The following is a 20,575-nucleotide window of genomic DNA, read 5'->3' as shown; positions in this document are numbered from 1 at the left end:
TCCTCACGTACATCGCCCACGTATAGTCATGTATGGGATATAGGCTACACACTTTTCTGCTTTCCCTTCTTTGCTTAGAACTGGGTTTCCATCTGAGCTCATGAAATTCATATAAGTGGCTCTCTTTTCTCCAAATGTCTCGCTAATTTTCCTGTAGGCAGTAGCTATCTTACCCCTAGTGTGATAAGCCTCTACATCCTTATAATTTATCCTCTAGCCATCCCTGCTTAGCCATTTTGCACTTCCTGTCCATCTCATTTTTGAGACGTTTCTATTCCTTTTTGCCTGCTTCATTTACTGCATTTTTATATTTTCTCCTTTCATCAATTAAATTCAATATTTCCTCTGTTACCCAAGGATTTCTTCTAGCCCTCGTCTTTTTACGTACTTTATCCTCTGCTGCCTTCACCACTTCGTCCCTCAAAGCTACCGATTCTTCTTCTACTGTATTTCTTTCCTCCATACCTGTCAATATTTCACTTATGCTATCCGTGAAACTCTGTACAACCTCTGGTGCAGTCAATTTATCAAGGTCCCATCCACTTAAATTCCCACCTTTTTGCAGTTTCTTCAGTTTTAATCTACAGTTCATAACCAGTAGATTGTGGTCAGAGCCCACATGTGCTCCTGAAAATGTCTTACAATTTAATACCTGGTTCCTAAATCTCTGTCTCACCATTACATAATCTATCTGATACCTTCTAGTATCTCCAGGATTCTTCCATATATACAACCTTCTTTTACGATTCTTGAACCAAGTGGTAGCTATGATTAAGTTATGCTCTGTGCAAAATTCTACCAAATGGCTTCCTCTTTCATTACTTACCCCCAATCCATATTCACCTACTATGTGATGGGAAAGAAGATAGTAATTCCTTTAGATCAATTACTGTTTTGCCCTATGTGAGTGCTCTCTCCTCGAAGATCCGTCATATTCTTGCGAAAAACTGTGTTAAGGCTACCTCACGAAGATTGCAACTTTACTTGATGTAGATTAGCTAATAATTTAATAATCGGAGATAGTGGTTTCTGTTTGGACAAAGCATAGAACCCTGCTCTTGGGGTAACTAAACTGCAGAGAAGTCGTCATGGTTTCATCTACGCCGAACATATATCAATAAGCGAATCGAATTTCTGTATGCTTTCTTCACAGGCGGCGCTTATATAAGCGTATCTTAATGCTGCTGACCAGCGTCTGTGACCCGCTTACGAAACACCGCCGCTGTGAAGCATGTAAGGACGCGCATAGCACGTTGTCGTCAGCCTTACCGCACGTACTATGGACGGCCGGGCGATCTTCACCCGAACTATCGGTGGAAGAAATTTTATTTGCGCGGCCGCATGTCCGAAATTTAGAGGGCTAACATAAAATCTCTTTTGTATGGTGTTTTCGGTTAACTGTTTTCTGTGCACCAATTACTTAGTCTTTCAAGAACTTCACTAAAATCCTCTACTCATTTAGCGCTTGTGCTGCCAGATACTGTAATTAGGAGATCATCTCCCTAGGCTACGCAGCCTCTAGTGTCTGCTGTACTATGAATCTGGTTTCATAATGACTCTATGCCAACATCTCAGAACTGTGGACGCAAAGAACATCCTACATGCAGGCCTTTGGTGATATCTGCCACGATTTTGGTTCCAATGTCTCAAATGGCTCTGAGCACTATGGGACTTAACATGTGAGGTCATCAGTCCCCTAGAACTTAAAACTACTTAAACCTAACTAACCTAAGGACATCACACACATCCATGCCTGAGGCAGGATTCGAACCTGCGACCGAAGCGATCGCGCAGATCCAGACTGTAGAGCCTAGAACCGCTCGGCCACTCTGGCCGGCTGTCCCGATTTTGTTTCAAGCACATTCCAGTTGCATCTGAATGTCTGTGCAAAAATTTCGTAGTCTGTTATAGAGACATATGAGGCAGTCCATCTGCTTCATGCATTTTAACAGGGCACGCCACTATAAATTACCAGAAGCCATAGCTATACCAGTCATTGTGCCTATAACGTACTTGTCGACTGAGGTGGTCACAACAAATGCTGGTTGATTTACCGATCATGGGTGGTTTTCCATTTCCTGACACCATCCTGCAGGGGATTAACGCCTATTATATTTCTGTGATCCTTCAGGTGGCAGCACAGAAGCTCTTCTTGTATTTTGTCTAGAACACACCATATTTTCCCCCTCACCTTACTTTCATTGCGGGGCGGAGCTGAAACTACTCTGATTCCTTGGTTACAATTTCTCCCTCTACTAATTTCGAGGCTACTTATACGCTGCATTACTTCCTTCCCTCTCGGTGTGACGTATTGCCTCTCGTCGCATATAAACTTTCCATGCAGCGTCCTCATTTCTGGTGGCGCTCTTCTAAACTCCCTTCGCACTACAGTTGTCCCGTCCCCTGTTCATACGTGCGAAAGCCACCTCCGAAGTTGCCTTTACTATTGTGACCCGTACCGCCACCTCGGGAATCTCTCTTCGCACAGCTGCCTCGTTCTTCTCACTGTCCTTCATTAAACTTTTCGGTGGGAGAACGTTATCGCGCGTCTGAGGCTTTGGCCGTTCACAAAGTGTTTTTGTGATTTCTCTAGTTCAGACCCCTGTTCTACTCATTAATATCGAGACCCTCCTGTTGTGCTCTCTTTCCAACATCATCATCATCTTCTTCTACTCCTTCTTAGCGTAGTCCCATTGGAGCGTGGTCTGCTTTATTGGACAATGTACACCTTTTCGTACGTTCTAACACTACCTGTGGGTTTATGTTCCTTTATTTTAGATATACGTTTATAGTACCTATCCGATGCGGTTAAGGTCTTCCGCGTTGGTTGTGGTCTTCAAAAGTGAGACAATAGGTTAAGCTGATGACTAAGATAGGTGCTATAAAATGTGTCCATACCACCGAACGCTCCATTTTTGGATCTTTTCGTTGATTGGAGCCACTCCAGTTAGTTGTCAGATCGTTGTCTTGTTACTGTGGCCGAGCGGGAAATGACCGAAGGAGCGTAAATGAGTAGCCATAAAATTTAACTGATACACAGTGTTAACTCTTTTGCGGGCACATTTCTTGTAGCACCTCAGCGAACATAATATTTTGCTATCGTTTTATGAATGTGGTAAACTTACTGTATTTATTTTTAATAACTTTATTTTTGAGATAGAAGAGCAAAAACTAAGTTCGTACATATTTCACCACCCCGTCTTTGTGAAGTATTTGAATTTGTTGCAAATGGATTTCCCACTTCCCTTTTGGGTGCTGATATGTGTCGCCACTCCACGCAAATAAAATCATGAACAGTGTTTTCTGTTTTTAATTTGTTTTGAAAATATTTGTTACTGATATTATTGTTAACTTACCACAATGTGAAAACAATCCTTGAAACTTTGTCACTGGATAAAGCTACGAGCTGATAAGGGATGCAATAAAGGATATTGCAGGAGGGAAGCAATGTAATCTGACAACAGTATTAATCCCACGACATACAGAAACTAATTGTTGTAGTAGTTTTAGTACACCTTGTGCAGTGTACTACCACAACATGTCTGGCATAGACAGAGGTGGTAAGAAATGTTCCTAAATGTTTTTGGATACCCCTTTGTTGGTGCTAAGTACGCTTACCAAGGACCACAAATGACAGATTCATTTTACAGGAAGTATACTCTCCAAGCCACTTCCAGTTACTATATTGGTGGTTACCATCATTCAGAATAACCTATTAATACACCGCTTTTTGTCGGGATATATACTTCTCGCAGTCCTGAAGGCTGTATTTCACAACAACCTAAAACTACAGCTGGTGCAGCGAACTTCCACTAGATGCCAGGAGGGTTCACAAGCGATAACACAAATTCCCTTACGCACTGTAAATACATACTACAGTGGGAAGTACACACTAAAAGGGTTAAAACAATCGAATAATAGATATACATCACATAGGCTCTACACTAAGTGTAAACCTCTACCGGATTTTTAGAAATCACAGAAAGATAAGGTTTCTCTGCACATATTCCAGCAGTGCATTAAGTAACTTGAAGTGCAAGAGACAATAATAAAACGGAGTGCATAAGACATTACACAGAACATTTAAATACTTTCCTGTAGTCATGTTGCAACATGTGAAAAATAATCTATCTCTGAGGCTCTGCAATACCATGTCACTCAACGCTAGACCGTGCCGGAATTAATCACTACTGCAGGACAGAAAACAATTACAATTTAAATATGTAAACATCACAATATGTAAGTATCCAACGCATTGTGTATTACTATGCACTGCAAACAACTGTAGCCATCTCACCAAATCCCTAACTGAAATTTCATTCTGTGATCAGGTCTGTAATGTGTTCTGAAAACATTCATTTCGGGATGTTATAATCTCGTGCAAAACAAGAGAAAAATATCCTTTATACTCACATCAGGAAAGGAAGCCACTTAGCAATGAATATTAAGTTTGTGTGATAATACTGAAGCTAGGTTTTATTAATGCTAACTTCATGGTGAAGACTGCATGCTTGACATTATAGAAATCTAATTCATGAGTACCAATTTTTTAGTTCCACAATAACAATAAAGCCACATATCCAACATTGCAACACAAACAATTATTCGAAGGTAAATATCTAAAAAGATTTTATTTAATCGTTGCATACAGAACTGCTAAAAGGTATTATTATCAGAATGTAGATACTAAACTTTACGTTAAAAGACTGATTAACTCCCGTAATGCCAACACATTTTACATAATGTGCATTACCATGAGGATGGGGGGCCACAAATTGAACACCCTGAAAAAGTTTTTTAAAAAATTCGTGATTTGTTGTTGAACTATATTAACAACATGCTTTTTAAAAGCCAACTGATATGCGATCATGGTCCAGATTTGGAAATACGTTTAGCACAGTCTTAGCAATTACTACACACGTTAGATAAGGTGTAATGCTGGTTTTATGAACACCACAAAAAATATAAAAAAACCATTTCGGTAATTGTTTTTGACGTTTCCTCTCGATATATTTTTAAAGAGATGCTGATGTGTAACTTATGCCCTCAACTTGGAAATACTGGGAACGTCCTTCATTGTAGAACGTGACATCTACTACTGAGACTTAAATTTTTCGGTTGAGATTAAATGAAAATTTTAAATATCCTCGGTATATTAGGAAAGTAATGTGACTGATTTTTGGTCTACCAAGGTTTTTTTTTCGAGAATTGGTTCCTACACAGTAGTTTCTTTCGGCAAATTTACGTCGGTATAATCATTCTTCCCAGCCTTGGCAGCAGCGCCGAAAGGCTTTAAGTCCTACGGCCTTCAGTACGTTTCCAGAGTCCCAAAACGACGTCCTTTGTAGAAATTCTTAGTTTCACCAACAGAAAATGCGTGACAGGGACTCAGATCAGGTGACTAGGGTTCCTGTGGGATAACAGGAATGCCTTTTGTGGTGACAAGATCCGTGATGGAAATGGTTGTGTTAAATGGAACGATATCACGATTCAGCCTCCATTCGTCTGCATGTACAGTCGGTCTCACTCGATTTTATCTTCTCCTGAGAGTTTTGAGGATATCCTTGCATAACACAAGATTGACAGTTTGTCCTGAACGAACAAATTCATTGTGCATGATGTCCCTACAGTCAAAAAAGTAAATACAAGCTTTTTTAATTTTTGATTTTCTCATTCGAGCTTCTTTTGGTGGAGAAGATGTCTCAGTGTGCCACTCCTCACTTTGCCCCATTGTCTCAGGATCATACTAAATAATCCTCATTTCGACACCGATGATCACACTAATGAAACATTCGCAGTTAATAGCAGTCTTCTCAAGAACACCAACATACGTGTTTCTTGAATTGTTGTTCTTCTGAATTGTGAGCTTTCTCAGCACGATTTTGGCACAAACCTTCCACATGTGCTAATCTTCAGTCAGATTTTTGATTTAACGTGAAAGTTGTCAAGTTTGACTGTTCACCCATTATCTTTATTGTTAAATGTCCGTCTGGTCTCGAAAGACCATGCACACGTTCGACGTTCTCGTCGGTTTTTGATTTTGAAGGCCTCTGTGAGCGAGATTCATCTTCATCGGGCTATCAGCCTTCCAAAAATGATTTGTGCCAGCGAACAATTTGTGCTCTTAACAAGGATTTTTTCCTATAGGCCTGTTTCAACTTTTGAATGATCGCACTCATTGATTCCCCAAGTTTAACAATAAACGTGACTGAATAACGTCGTTCTAAATCCGCTGTTCCATTACTGTAAACACAAAACAAAAACTCAACTTCTCTGATGGGGGCTACCAAAAATCACGTGATTTATGTAAAGAGCTGAAAACTCAGACTGTCAGAAAGCGACGATCACGCCAGTGTACATAGCACTGCTACATCGTTCGAGTGCTGTCTGCAACATTACTTTTCTCACACCACACATATACGGAATTTGGTAGTATAATTCCTTAAAAACAATAATATAGTTTGAAGGTGTCAGCTTGCGAACCTTTCAAAGAAACAGCATCGATATGGGCTTCTGGAGGCGAAAGCCCACTCCTGTACCGTGATGACTGCACGATACAATACTTTACACTTTAGCTAGACCAATCAACACTTCATTGGACTGTTGATCACTGGAAAAATTATGCCTGGTCGTCATCAGAGGACTGTTCAAGCTGGTGGTAGCTTGTGTAATGGTGTGGGATGTGTGCATTTGCAGTGATATGGAACCTCTTATACGACTCTGACAGATGACAAGAGCATAAGCTTTCTGTCTGATCACCTGAATCCATTCATGCCCATTGTGCATTCCGATGGACTTGTGCAATTCCATCAGGACAGTGTGGTACCCCACACGTCTAGAATTGCTACATAGTGCCTCCAGTAGCACTCTTCTGCGTTTAAACACTTCTTTGACCACCAAACTCCCCACGCATGAACATTACTCAACATACTCCAGACCACATCGTGTTGCAGCACTTCTGAGTGCTCGCGGGGTCCTACGCTATATTCCACAGTTGTACTAGTTTCTTTGGCTCTTCAGCGCATAATCCACATGTAATCCATTTACATTAAAGTATTTATGAATGGACTCACAGTATACATCACATAAGATGATCAATAAACTTATAGTGTCAACATGTACATCACTTTCTAAACAATAATTCGTGCTATATGCGGAGTGCATGAAGAGATAATCATCACGCTATTTACATACCTGTCGTGAGGTTTTTCAAATATCACTTTTACTTCTGAGCACGTCCCCCAATCTAAACTGCTTTATAATTTTCATTTCCACTTTTACTACATTCATTTCACTTTTTATGCCTGACAATTTTTTACTGATTCAGAAAACTTCATCGAAAATTCTGTGCTACACTTGTAGCTCATAGTAAAATCCCTTTATCGACACTAAGTAGAAAAAGACAGCTAGCGGTACCGCAAAAATTAATCGAAAATATGATAACAACCAGGGAAATCATGTTAATAATGCAACAACACACACAAAAGAATTTTGTGTCCCTGGATGCACTGAAAATATTGAAGAATTATGTCACAGTACACTAAATAAATTGCCTTTCAGTAATTCGCCTACCACTTCAGCACACTTACTCCAGTTCAATATTTATTGTGAAGTTCAACGACCTCATTGGCAAATGATATAATAAGACTGCTTGAACACCATACTCAGTCACGACAGGCAACTCTTCCCTCATGCTTTAACATACCATCATTGTACTTAATACCCACTACAACACAGCTTAAGGCCATCACTTCTTGGTATTTCAACAAGAAATCAGCCCCTAAAATCGTATCACTAGCCAAATTCCACACAGTTACTAAATTCGGATGAAGCTATAACCTTGACAAAGAAAATCAATACTGACTTGTCCCTTAATCCCTGCTCCTTTTCTGTTAATCATCCCTTTCACTTGAGTCCACGGTAAAGAAGGAATAGTCCATAAAGCTACAACTTCAGATCTGTGAAATGCTGACTCGCTCACCCCAGATGACTGGCTTCCAACACCTTAAACACAAGGTGAAATATATTTGAAGCGTTGGACTCTTCTGAGAATTGAGATTTTCCTGTCTATCACTTATCAATAGGTAACTCAAACATACAATAGTCAACATATTCAATTTCTCACAGGCATTTTTCAATCTGCTTTCAGCACTCAATTCAGCCGCGCACAACAGTTTTCAATTATGTGGCTATGTGGCTATGTGGCTATGGGCTACCCACTTGAACATTTTTCTGTGGATAAAATGAGCGTACTTCTACAAAATAGGGACATGTCAATGCCAGTGACTACCATTCTCTTCAGCATCTTGATTTGACGTAACAGTCTTCTAATCTAATCACTATTACCACTCCTAAAATTGTTGCTTTCATTGCAATCACATAATTCCTCCGATTCCTCCAATTTCCGTTCCCATATCTATCACAATATGTATCACATTGCTGCTGATCATTATTCCAATTGCTCTGTGGTCTCAGATTAGGATAAATAACTTACTGTTGCTTCTACCACATCCATTCTCTTCAGCATTGTCATATTCTAATTCTTGGAGCAAATTTCAAAACCCACTAACTACCCATTTACCTCACCAGGAAAAATAATATGGCTCAATTTGGGAGGAAATTTTCCATGCAAATTATAATTCAGTTCAGTAGGATTGTAAGTATTGTTAAAAATATATTTTTCCACACCATTCATTCAAAGAATGTAGCACGATTTATAAAAAGAGTATTATTAATATTTTTCATAACCAAGTATGCCAAAGATTATGTCTTGCGCTGCTTCAGACCAATCTTCTAACAGGAATATCTGATAAAACTCGTCATATGGTTCACAGTTTCTAGTCAATCTAAGTATTCATGTACTAAGGTCACCCACCAAACAGCCACATACAAAATCAGTTCTGTGATCGGCTAGCCATGTGGAAGGAAATACAAAATCAAACTAGGCTAATCAAGTATGAGGATAAGTACTATTTAATGTAATTATGAAAACTTGAAATTTTAGAACAGGCAACAAATGGTTATATTGAAAACAATGCTTCATTTCATAGTTTCTAGCAAAATTATTAAAATGACGATGTTGGTGAAGAATTCTCCTCCTTTCATAACGAGCTACAGGATCTCATTCATCTTCTTGAACAGAATATAAATCACTATTATCTGGCACACGACCTTTGCTGTAACAATTACCTCAACATTTTTTCACTTTTAGAAACTCTCTCATTCAAGTACTGACATAATTCTGTATTCTCCTGTTACACTCCATTTGATTTTCTCCAAATCTCCAAACATCTGGAGAGTTTCTAGGACAATAGATTGATTCCAAACGAAATTGGCAACTTCACATTAATCATGCCTTAGAAAGATATTAAAGCCGTCTTACCTCATACAGAGATTATTTGATCCAGGTGGAAATAAATATATTTGCACAGCTTAATTTGGCTTTTCGAGCTTCACACATAAATGGGCTGTTGTTATGTGGTCACTCATGTCATGTCTGTGCCGTAGTACTGATTCTGAAATAGCTGCTACAAATAATTATGAAGTTAGCCCAAGGGTAAAATGCAGCCCTTTGTTCACTAAGACAAAAATAGTGATGATGATAAAACTTTATCTCTTTTTGTCATTTATATTCACTGAAAACAACACAGAAGATTTTGACACCACAGAGAACATACTCTACTATGATGCCAGAAACAAAAACGATATTGACGTTGTTGTTGTTGTGGTCTTCAGTGCTGAGACTGGTTTGATGCAGCGCTCCATGCTATACTATCCTGTGCAAGCTTCTTCTTCGCCCAGTACCTACTGCAACCTACATCGTTCTGAATCTGTTTAGTGTATTCATCTCTTGGTCTCTCTCTACGATTTTTGCCCTCCACGCTGCCCTCCAATTATAAATTGGTGATCCCTTGATGCTTCAGAACATGTCCTACCAACCGATCCCTTCTTCTAGTCAAGCTGTGCCACAAACTTCTCTTCTCTCAGCATTCTTCTGTAGCATCACATTTCGAAAGCTTCTATTCTCTTCTTGTCCAAACTAGTTATAGTCCATTTTTCACTTCCATACATGGCTACGCTCCATAAGAATACTTTCAGAAACGACTTCCTGATACTTAAGTCTATACTAGATGTTAAAAAATTTCTCTTCTTCAGAAATGCTTTCCTTGCCATTGTCAGTGTACATTTTATTTGCTCTCTAATTCGACAATCATTAGTTATTTTGCTCCCCAGATAGGAAAACTCCTTTACTACTTTAAGTGTCTCATTTCCTAATCTAATTCCCTCAGCATCACCCGACTTAATTCGACTACATTCCATTATCCTCTTATTGCTTTTGTTGATGTTCATCTTATTCCCTCCTTTCATCACAGTGTCCATTCCGTTCAACTGCTCTTCCAAATCCCTTGCTGTCTCTGACAGAATTACAATGTCATCGGCAAACCTCAAAGTTTCCATTACATCTCCATGGATATTAATACCCACTTAGAATTTTTCTTTTGTTTCCTTCACTGCTTGCTCAATATACAGATTGAATGACATCTTGGATAGGCTACAATCCTGTCTCACTCCCTTCCCAACCAATGCTTTCGTTTCATGCCCCATGGCTCTTATAACTGCCATCTGGTTTCTGTACAAATTGTAAATAGCCTTTCGATCCCTGTATTTTACCCCTGCCAACTTCAGAATTTGAACGAGAGTATTCGAGATTGTTAAAAGCTTTCTCTAAGTTAGAAATGCTAGAAACATAGGTTTGCCTTTCCTTAATTTTCTTCTAAAATAAGTCGTAGGGTCAGTATTGCTTCACGTGTTCCAATATTTTTTACGGAATCCAAACTGATCTTCCCCGAAGTCGGCTTCTACCAGTTTTTACATTCGTCTGTAAAGAATTCGCGGTAGTATTTTGCAGCTGTGACTTATTAAACTGATTGTTCGGTAATTTTCACATCTGTCAACACCTGCTTTCTTTGGGATTGGAATTATTACATTCTTCTTTATGTCTGAGGGTATTTCGCCTGTCTCATACATCTTGCTCACCAGATGGCCGTCAGTAGTTCTACTGGAATGTTGTCTACTCCAGCTGCCTTGTTTCGACTCCGATCTTTCAGTGCTCCATCAAACTCTTCACGTAGTATCATCTCCATCCTCTTCCATTTCCATAATATTCTCCTCAAGTACATTTCCCTTGTGTAGACCCTCTATATACTCATTCCAACTTTCTGCTTTCCCTTCTTTGCTTAGAACTGGGTTACCATCTGAGCTCTTGACAAGTGGTTTCACTTTTCTCCAAAGGTCTCTTTAATTTTCCTGTAGGCAGTGTCTATCTTACCCCTAGTGAGATAACCCTGTACATCCTTACATTTGTCCTCTAGCCATCCCTGCTTAGCCATTTTGCACTTCCTGTCGATCTTATTTTTGACACGTTTGTATTCCTTTTTGCCTGCTTCATTTACTGCGTTTTTATATTTTCTCCTTTTTTCAATTAAATTCAATATTTCTTCTGTTACCCAAGCATTTCTACTAGCCCTCGTCTTTTTACCTACTTCATCCTCTGTTGCATTCACCACTTTATCCTTCAGAGCGACCCATTCTTCCTCTACTGTATTTCTTTCCTCCATTCCTGTCTATTGTTCCCTTATGCTCTCCCTGAAACTCTGTACAACCTCTGGTTTATCAGTTTATCCAGGTCCCATCTCCTTAAATTCCCACCATTTTGCAGTTTCTTCAGGTTTAATTTACAGTTCATAACCAATAGATAGAGGCCGGCATGCACATCTCCCCTGGAAATGTCTTATAATTTAAAACCTGCTTGCTAAATCTCTGTCTTACCTTTATATAACCTACCTGAAACTTGTCAGTATCTCTAGGCTTCTTCCATGTATACAATCTTCTTTTATGATTCTTGAACCAAGTGTTAGCTATGATTATGTTATGCTCTGTGCAAAACTCTACCAGGCGGCTTTGTCTTTCATTTCTCAGCCCCAATCCATATTCACCTACTACGGTTCCTTCTCGCCCTTTTCCTACTATGTTAGACTCAAAAAAATAGGTAACCTTCGCAAAGTAAACTGTTTGAACTTTTTGAATAAACTGACATACTGTCCAATCAATACCGCTTTCAACAACTTTAGGAGTAAGTTGTATAAGTAAGTTCTATAAGTTGTTAATAATCAATCCATTCTACAGTTCAAGAGAGTTCTTCGAGAGTAGTAGAGTAGAAACTCAGTTTTAGGATTATGATTACTGTTCTGTAGAACTGGTTTATGTATGATAAATAATTTGTATCTGCAAAGTGAACATTAATTTTGTCATGATAACTACTGGACTCTCATGTACAGAAACCAATATTTTTTTCACAGCAGAGAGCCTCTCTGCAGCTCTTACCTTAACCGAGTGCTAAGTGCACTAAATTTTCTTGAAATGTCTTCCACAGTGAATTCAAACTTCTGCACTAAATTCTGAATTCGTCTCTGTACTAGAATAGCACTGCCTCGTTGTAAACTGGGAACATCCAGCAAGTTACCATTAAAACAATTCGTACTAGTTTGTAATTTCACTCTACGTTCCTTTCCACTGGTTCTGGGGCTAACATTTAATTAGGCCCCTTCACATTAGACTCAAATCCCATAATTCTTGGAACATTAGCATATCGTTCATTTTTTAATTGTGTTTTGAAACTGAATTACGTCTCTATAGGTCATCAACAGGAGCTATAGTATCATTTTGCAGAATACCACAAGTAGTACTAGATTCAGAAATTGTATCAAATTGACACATCAGTGTAAACATTAAATCCTTGTAGGAATGATGTACTAAAAGTTGCATTATCGCTCCACAAACATTAATTATTCATTGGAAAAACTTCGGTGATGATCATAGAAGCACAATCAGCCCTAGCTGACAGCCTCTATCCACAATCCACCGCATGCGCACTCCAGATATATATACATATTTTTAAATCAAGATTCATACTAATAGTAACGAAACAAATAATTTTAATATAAATTGTTCTATATTCCATTATACTCGACATGCTCTCTCAATGCACAAACGACTCAAGTCTCTAACTTCTTCACAATCTCGCCCTGTTCAAACAAAGGTGAGTGTAGAGGTGGTAGTTTGAAGGAAACTTTAATTTTCAAACACTAATTTATTGAGCAAACTCATGTCCTTTTTCCACTACAATGACATCATGTTTGTAGGGTACTATTCCTACTCCAGATATGACTCCCTGTAATAGCATCTGAGCTATTGACTCCTATGTAGGAGGTAGAAAAACCACAACTCTAATCTACATTGCAAATCCAGTTCCCTGCTGAGGTCATCAGTCCATAACTTTACAGTCTACTTAAGCTAAATAATCCTAAGGACAAACACATACACCCATGCCCGAGGGAGGACTCTAACCTCAGCCACGAACAGCCTCACAGCCCATGACTGCAGAGCCTTAGACCACTCAGGTAATCCTGCGCTGCCGGTGGCCAAAGAGTGAGCATCTCTCGCAGCCAGACTGTAGACATCTGGTAGTGGATCGACCAAAGTAGCTCAGGGGTGGAGATTGGCTGGGCCCAAACTCCCCACATCATCAAACTTCCCGCAAATCCCGCAGCCATCACGCCACAGACATGGTGTGCCTCGTTGCCAGGTTTGCCAGCAGATTTCCATCACCAAGGCTGGGTCATGGTTTCTCTGTAACACAGATGACAGCATTCTCTTCAGTTTAATAAGCAGACAGAATGGAGGCATTACTTCATGCTTTGAGTTCCTACGCTCGATCACTTATAACCATACAACTACGAGTCCGACTTAGTACTATTATAGGGGGACGAGTAGGTTTATTTCATTTTACTTGGCTTTCAGCTTTTACTAGCTCGCTGTGCCCCGAGTACGGGCTCCTACACCCAGTGAAATTTGCAACGCGTTAGTTTCTCGGTAGTGCGCAAGTGCCTCTTATGAAACATCAGCTCACTCTTGGTCATACTATTATTCGGCATTGATGTTCAACGTGGCTCGCTCGTCCAAGTCCAAAGGCTTACTCTGTTAGCACTTCGGACAGGCTTGCCTCTACTTCGTAGCCGCGAGTGGGAATAACACGTTTAAGATAATCTCAACTCGTGCATCTAAATTTTTGGTGTGCATCACACATCCCCTCTTTCGAAAGATTCGTCCAGAATCTTCGAGGACCGAGCCTTCCATTCCTGAGGTGTACCACATGGGTCCTTCCTTATCCATTTACAGCATGAGCTGACTCTTAATGGGAGGTCACCAGGACCTTACTGCAATACAATCATGAATGTAAAGTTTATACCACCTAATACAGAACTTCTACGTCCATCAATCGTTCCCACGGCCATTGCCTGCTAAAAACTCGTCTGGCAACTGGTGTCTCGGCTGATCTGTAGGTTGTGCCCTTCTGCGATTACTGCATAAATGAAATATGCAAATACCTAGTAAAGACACGATAGCTTGGTTCCTGAAAATCATCTGTGTAATCATGTTTTGACGATTTTCTTGAATGGTGTGGATTTAATGTAACATCCGCTCCACTGAAATTTCCACATGTTGTGAATCGATAAATATGTGTAATGAATGTGTAAGTACAGGGGTGAGGGTGGCCTCAAGGTGCTCTCAATTCTGGAAATGTAACACGCTTAATGGGCCCTCTGGCCAATGCAGTGAATTCAGCGTTAGTGTATTGACAGTCACACAAGTGAGTGTATACATAAGACAGAAACCCTTCCCAGGTTGTGGCCAACATATACAAGCTGTGATAAGTGTGTTCTTAATTTACTGTGATTGAGCACCTCCCTAAAAACGTTACTTCCCTGTGCATCTGTATATCAATCCGAAACAAAATCTAGCAGTCTCGGAATTTCATTTCTCTGATGTGTTGATTTCAATGTCCACTGATGTCTCATAAGGAAGGCATCCGACTGCCTTGTGATATATACACTACTGGAAATGGAAAAATGAACACAGTGACACCGGTGTGTCAGACCCACCATACTTGCTCCGGACACTGCGAGAGGGCTGTACAAGCAATGATCAGACGCACGACACAGCGGACACACCAGGAACCGCGGTGTTGGCCGTCGAATGGCGCTAGCTGCGCAGCATTTGTGCACAGCCGCCGTCAGTGTCAGCCAGTTTGCCGTGGCATACGGAGCTCCATCGCAGTCTCTAACACTGGTAGCATGCCGCGACAGCGTGGACGTGAACCGTATGTGCAGTTGACGGACTTTGAGCGAGGGCGTATAGTGGGCATGCGGGAGGCCGGGTGGACGTACCGCCGAATTGCTCAACACGTGGGGCGTGAGGTCTCCACAGTACATCGATGTTGTCGCCAGTGGTCGGCGGAAGGTGCACGTGCCCGTCGACCTGGGACCGGACCGCAGCGACGCACGGATACACGCCAAGACCGTAGGATCCTACGCAGTGCCGTAGGGGACCGCACCTCCACTTCCCAGCAAATTAGGGACACTGTTGCTCCTGGGGTATCGGCGAGGACCATTCGCAACCGTCTCCATGAAGCTGGGCTACGCTCCCGCACACCGTTAGGCCGTCTTCCGCTCACGCCCCAACATCGTTCAGCCCGCCTCCAGTGGTGTCGCGACAGGCGTGAATGGAGGGACGAATTGAGACGTGTCGTCTTCAGCGATGAGAGTCGCTTCTGCCTTGGTGCCAATGATGGTCGTATGCGTGTTTGGCGCCGTGCAGGTGAGCACTCAATCAGGACTGCATACGACCGATGCACATAGGGCCAACACCCGGCATCATGATGTGGGGAGCGATCTCCTACACTGGCCATACACCTCTGGTGATCGTCGAGGGGACACTGAATAGTGCACGATACATTCAAACCGTCATCGAACCCATCGTTCTACCATTCCTAGACCGGCATGGGGACTTGTTGATCCAACAGGACAATACGTGTCCGCATGCATCCCGTGCCACCCAACGTGCTCTAGAAGGTGTAAGTCAACTACCCTGGCCAGCAAGATCTCCAGATCTGTCCCCCCTTGAGCATGTTTGGGACTGGATGAAGCGTCTTCTCACGCGGTATGCACGTCCAGCACGAACGCTGGTCCAACTGAGGCGCCAGATGGAAATGGCATGGCAAGCCGTTCCACAGGACTACATCCAGCATCTCTACGATTGTCTCCATGGGAGAATAGCAGCCTGCATTGCTGCGAAAGGTGGATATACACTGTACTAGTGCCGACATTGTGCATGCTCTGTTGCCTGTGTCTATGTGCCTGTAGTTCTGTCAGTGTGATAATGTGATGTATCTGGCTCCAGGAATGCGTCAATAAAGTTTCCCCTTCCTGGGACAATGAATTCACGGTGTTCTGATTTCAATTTCCAGGAGTGTAAAATAGACAAATACCTAGTAGAAGCAGGCACAACTGGAAGATGAAATAATTATCGATATAACCTCGTGCTTACGATTTTGTATATCACCTCCATTAAAATTTTCACCTCCTGTCATTCCATAAATTTGTCTAACGAACGCGTAAGTTCAGGGTTGAGGGTGGCATTAAGGTGAGCTAAATTCCCGAAGGGTAATGCCCTTAATGGCCCTTCCGGCCAATACAGTAATTCCGCGTCAGTGTCATGACAGTCATACCAGTGAGTGTAAACGGAAGAGGGAAATCCGCCCCGAGTTGAGTTCCATTCCACGGCACTCGTCGTAGGAATCGGCCGCTTTCTGAATACGACCAAGTGAATAATTCAATTTCGGAACATCCGCCTCATCTGGTGTGAGGAACAATATTTTTATTAATAATCTCCCCCAATTAACCAACCTCTTTTCCTCTTAACTATAGTCAGTGATACAATATCTACAAGCTGTGATAACAGTGCTCATAATTTACCGTAGATAAACTGTGACTAAGACAGCTCCCTTGTAAGTCCCGAAATAACCGTCACTTCTCTGTATCTCTTTACACAATTCCAAAAGAAAATTTTTCAATCTCCGAATTTCATTCCTCGTTTCAATATCCGCTGATGCCTCATAAGGAAGACATCCGATTGCCTAGAGAACAACACAAATCATACCAGTTGTTGACCGACAACTAAGCGTTCTGCTCCACTCCCAATAATGTATGACAAACCCAGGACCATTCCTTCATTCAGGATCACATCACAAAATCGTCACCTGAGGAAAGAAACAGTCTATCATCGCACTCCTTCCAAAGACAGGAACTAAATGGTTCAAATGGCTCTGAGCACTATGGGACTCAACATCTTAGGTCATAAGTCCCCTAGAACTTAGAACTACTTAAACCTAACTAACCTAAGGACATCACATACACCCATGCCCGAGGCAGGATTCGAACCTGCGACCGTAGCAGTCCGGCGGTTCCGGACTGCAGCGCCAGAACCGCACGGCTACCGCGGCCGGCAGACAGGAACTAACGGCAAGCAGAAAGAAGAAACAATAGTAACAAGAACCTGACAATAATAGTAGAGTAATAAAAGAAAAATATATCTTGAAATGATACGAAAACACTAAATCCACCCGAACACAAGACAATGCAAAAAGTATACATAAGAGATATATCAAGTATAAATTTAACACTAACATACCACACTAAATAATGCAACAACATTATTAATTGCGTAACCTCAAGGTATTAGGCATCTTAGTGACTCGAATTGTCTAACGGACGAGGTTCCTACAATCTGCCTTCTCCAGCCTATCCCACCGAGGACACAGGTAACTGTGACACAGCATCCAAAATACTCTTAAATAGTTTCACCAACCTGACGTGCACGACATACATTTTGGTAGGAACTTGTACCTTTCCGTTAACCGGCGTGTTCATCCCGACGACCAGATATGGTCTGTGATATTTGATCAAGATTTTATTCGTCTTTCCTTCTGGCGTCCTGGGATTACCGACCAATACCCACTGCCGTACACGGTACTGTGGTAGTCTGCCCATTAGCCTATTCGGCGGTTCATGGCCTTCGTGTTCGCCTTTTGTACGTTTTTCCACACCTCCCGATTTCTTCTCACAAACTTCTTCACTGGTTCGCTGTTGGCGTCTAATTTAGGACTTAAAGCGTCAAATTGGGACGCCATTTTCGGCCCGTATACTACCTCAAGTAGCGACATGACTGTTACCATGTGGACCTTCGAGTTGCACGTGCAAACTATATACAGAAAATAGTTATCCCAGTCATCCATAAGGCTTTGCATTTTGAAAATGGTCTTACGGTGGTGCTCCATTCAACTTTCGGTTTGCGGGTGGAACTGGCTCTTTCGTAACTTCCGAATACGCAATACATGACACATCTGCTCCGTAGGTTCCAAAACTAAGCTCGTTCTCTGGTCGGCAATTAAGTTATTGGGAACTAAAATCCCCAATATCCAATATAATAGTAGTGCCACTGAATTGATATCATTACTATAACCCGCAAAAAAGGTCTGTAGCCGTACGCACATGCGTACAGGTGTACTGTGGATAGTAAATGTCGAGCTGAAGCATTTAAAATGGCTTCGACGCCTCTGTTGACCTCAGCGAAGGGATTCTCTAGTGCAAAATATCCTCTCCCTCAGGGCATGGTAGACATTCTTTGACAGACTTCTTATTCCTCCACCAAAACCATTCCGTAATAAGGCTGTCTGTTGCTCGTCGGTAATCATCAACTGATAACAGCTGATTAGGAGCCTGTTGTAGCAGTTCCTTTTGAAGAACTCTCGGGACCACGATACGTGGTCCCTATTTCGGAAGTCTGTACAACAAATCTTCAAGTATTATAGCGTGCGGCTGTGACTTAAAGGCTTGATAATCGTTATCGTCTGCCTGTGCTCCCTACTGTTCCAATAAACTCGTGTCCAATACACTAAACACGGCGGTTTTGAGACTTAATGTAAAATCATTTGTGTGTCTTATGCCCGACAACCTCGTAATTAAACACATTAGCTTGAGAACAACGTGGCAAACGAGAAGAGGGATCATTTAGACTAAACAATCAGTTCAATGACGCATGATCAGTCACAACTTTAAATTTTCTACCATTCACAAAACATCAGAAATGTGTAATATCACATATGGCCTTTAACATTTCCTTTTCATTTGTTGAGCCGTTACTTTACGCCTTATTAAACCGCCACGGTTCATAAACTACTAGGTGCCCCTGTCCGTAAAGCATCCGACCCAAAATACAGCCGACTGCCTTATTTGAGGAATCATACGACAGCATGTACTCTTTGTCAAAATCTGGAATAGTAATAATAGATCGGAAATCATTGTTTCCTCCTATTGCTCCAATGATACCTGATACTCCTGCGTCCACTGAAACATTACACTCTTTGTGAATTACCTAGTTAAGAAAATTATACATTCTATAAAGCATAAATCTTATCTGGTTTTGATGGTGTTCCCGATAGAGTAATAAAGATTTTTTCCCTATAATAAGTTCGGCCTTATCTGAAATATGCAATGCGACACTAACTCAAGACATTTTTCCAGAGAGACTGAAATATCGCGTTCTTAAGCTCCTCTTTAAGGAATATGATAAGAGAGATGTCAGTAGGTACCGACCTATTTCGTTGCTGACATCAGGTGATTTGTTGTGAAATAATATCTCACCTTAGCAATAATCATATCCTGAGCAAATCACAGTATGGCTTTCAGTGGAGTTATTCTACTGAGAACGCCATTTACATGTTAACTCCCCAAATTTTAAAAGCATTAAATGATAAATAGCACCATTTGGCATTTGGTGCGACCTGTCTGAGGCGTTTGACAGTGTGAATCACAGTACAGTCCTAGATAAATTGCAGATTTATGAGGCTGAAGACACAGAAAATCAATCGATAATGTCATATGTAACTAAATCAATACGAAAAGTTGTACTAAATAAGTCAACCAGTATAGTCCAAGGACATGATTCCCCAAGGTTAAGTGTTAGACCTATTATTGTTCCCTATATATATATGTAACCGATCTGTGGTCTGATACGCCACAAGCAGAAATAATTCTTTTTGCACATAACACTAGTAGTGTAACCAGTTCAAGCATACGCAAGAAACAGAACAAATGATAAACGATGTTTCTAAAAGTAGCATATTTATCTGCGAATGATCTCACACTCAATTTTAAAAAGGCACAATATATCTATGAGTACTACATCAGTGTTAAGGTAACAAGTAGTAAGGAAATAGCGAATAGGGTGAAACTTCAAAATTGTCAAGTGTCAATACTGACGAGCATTTACACTGGAATAAGTGCATTTTGGAACTCCTAAAACAACTTAGTTCAGACACTTTTGGAATTAGAAACATTGCATATCTCGGGGAGAGGCAAATCAGTAACATGCTATATACCCATATTTTCATTCAGTGACGTCAAATGGGATAATGTTCTGGGGCAATTCATCTTTAAAAAAGAAACACTTCCTTGTTCAATAACCTACTGTACGCATGATATGTGGCGGTCACCCATGATCATCTTACAGTCATCTGATTAAGGAGTTGAGAATTCTGAGCATTCCGACAGACAGTAAAGTAAAATTCGAAAACAATCTGAAAAAGTTTCTTGTTCACACTTCTGTTCAGCAGAAG

Source organism: Schistocerca gregaria, chromosome 6, assembly GCF_023897955.1.
Source record: "Schistocerca gregaria isolate iqSchGreg1 chromosome 6, iqSchGreg1.2, whole genome shotgun sequence".
In the NCBI taxonomy this organism is placed as follows: domain Eukaryota; kingdom Metazoa; phylum Arthropoda; class Insecta; order Orthoptera; family Acrididae; genus Schistocerca; species Schistocerca gregaria.
The sequence above is the reverse complement of the archived record's forward strand: the minus strand, read 5'-3'. Positions refer to the sequence as shown.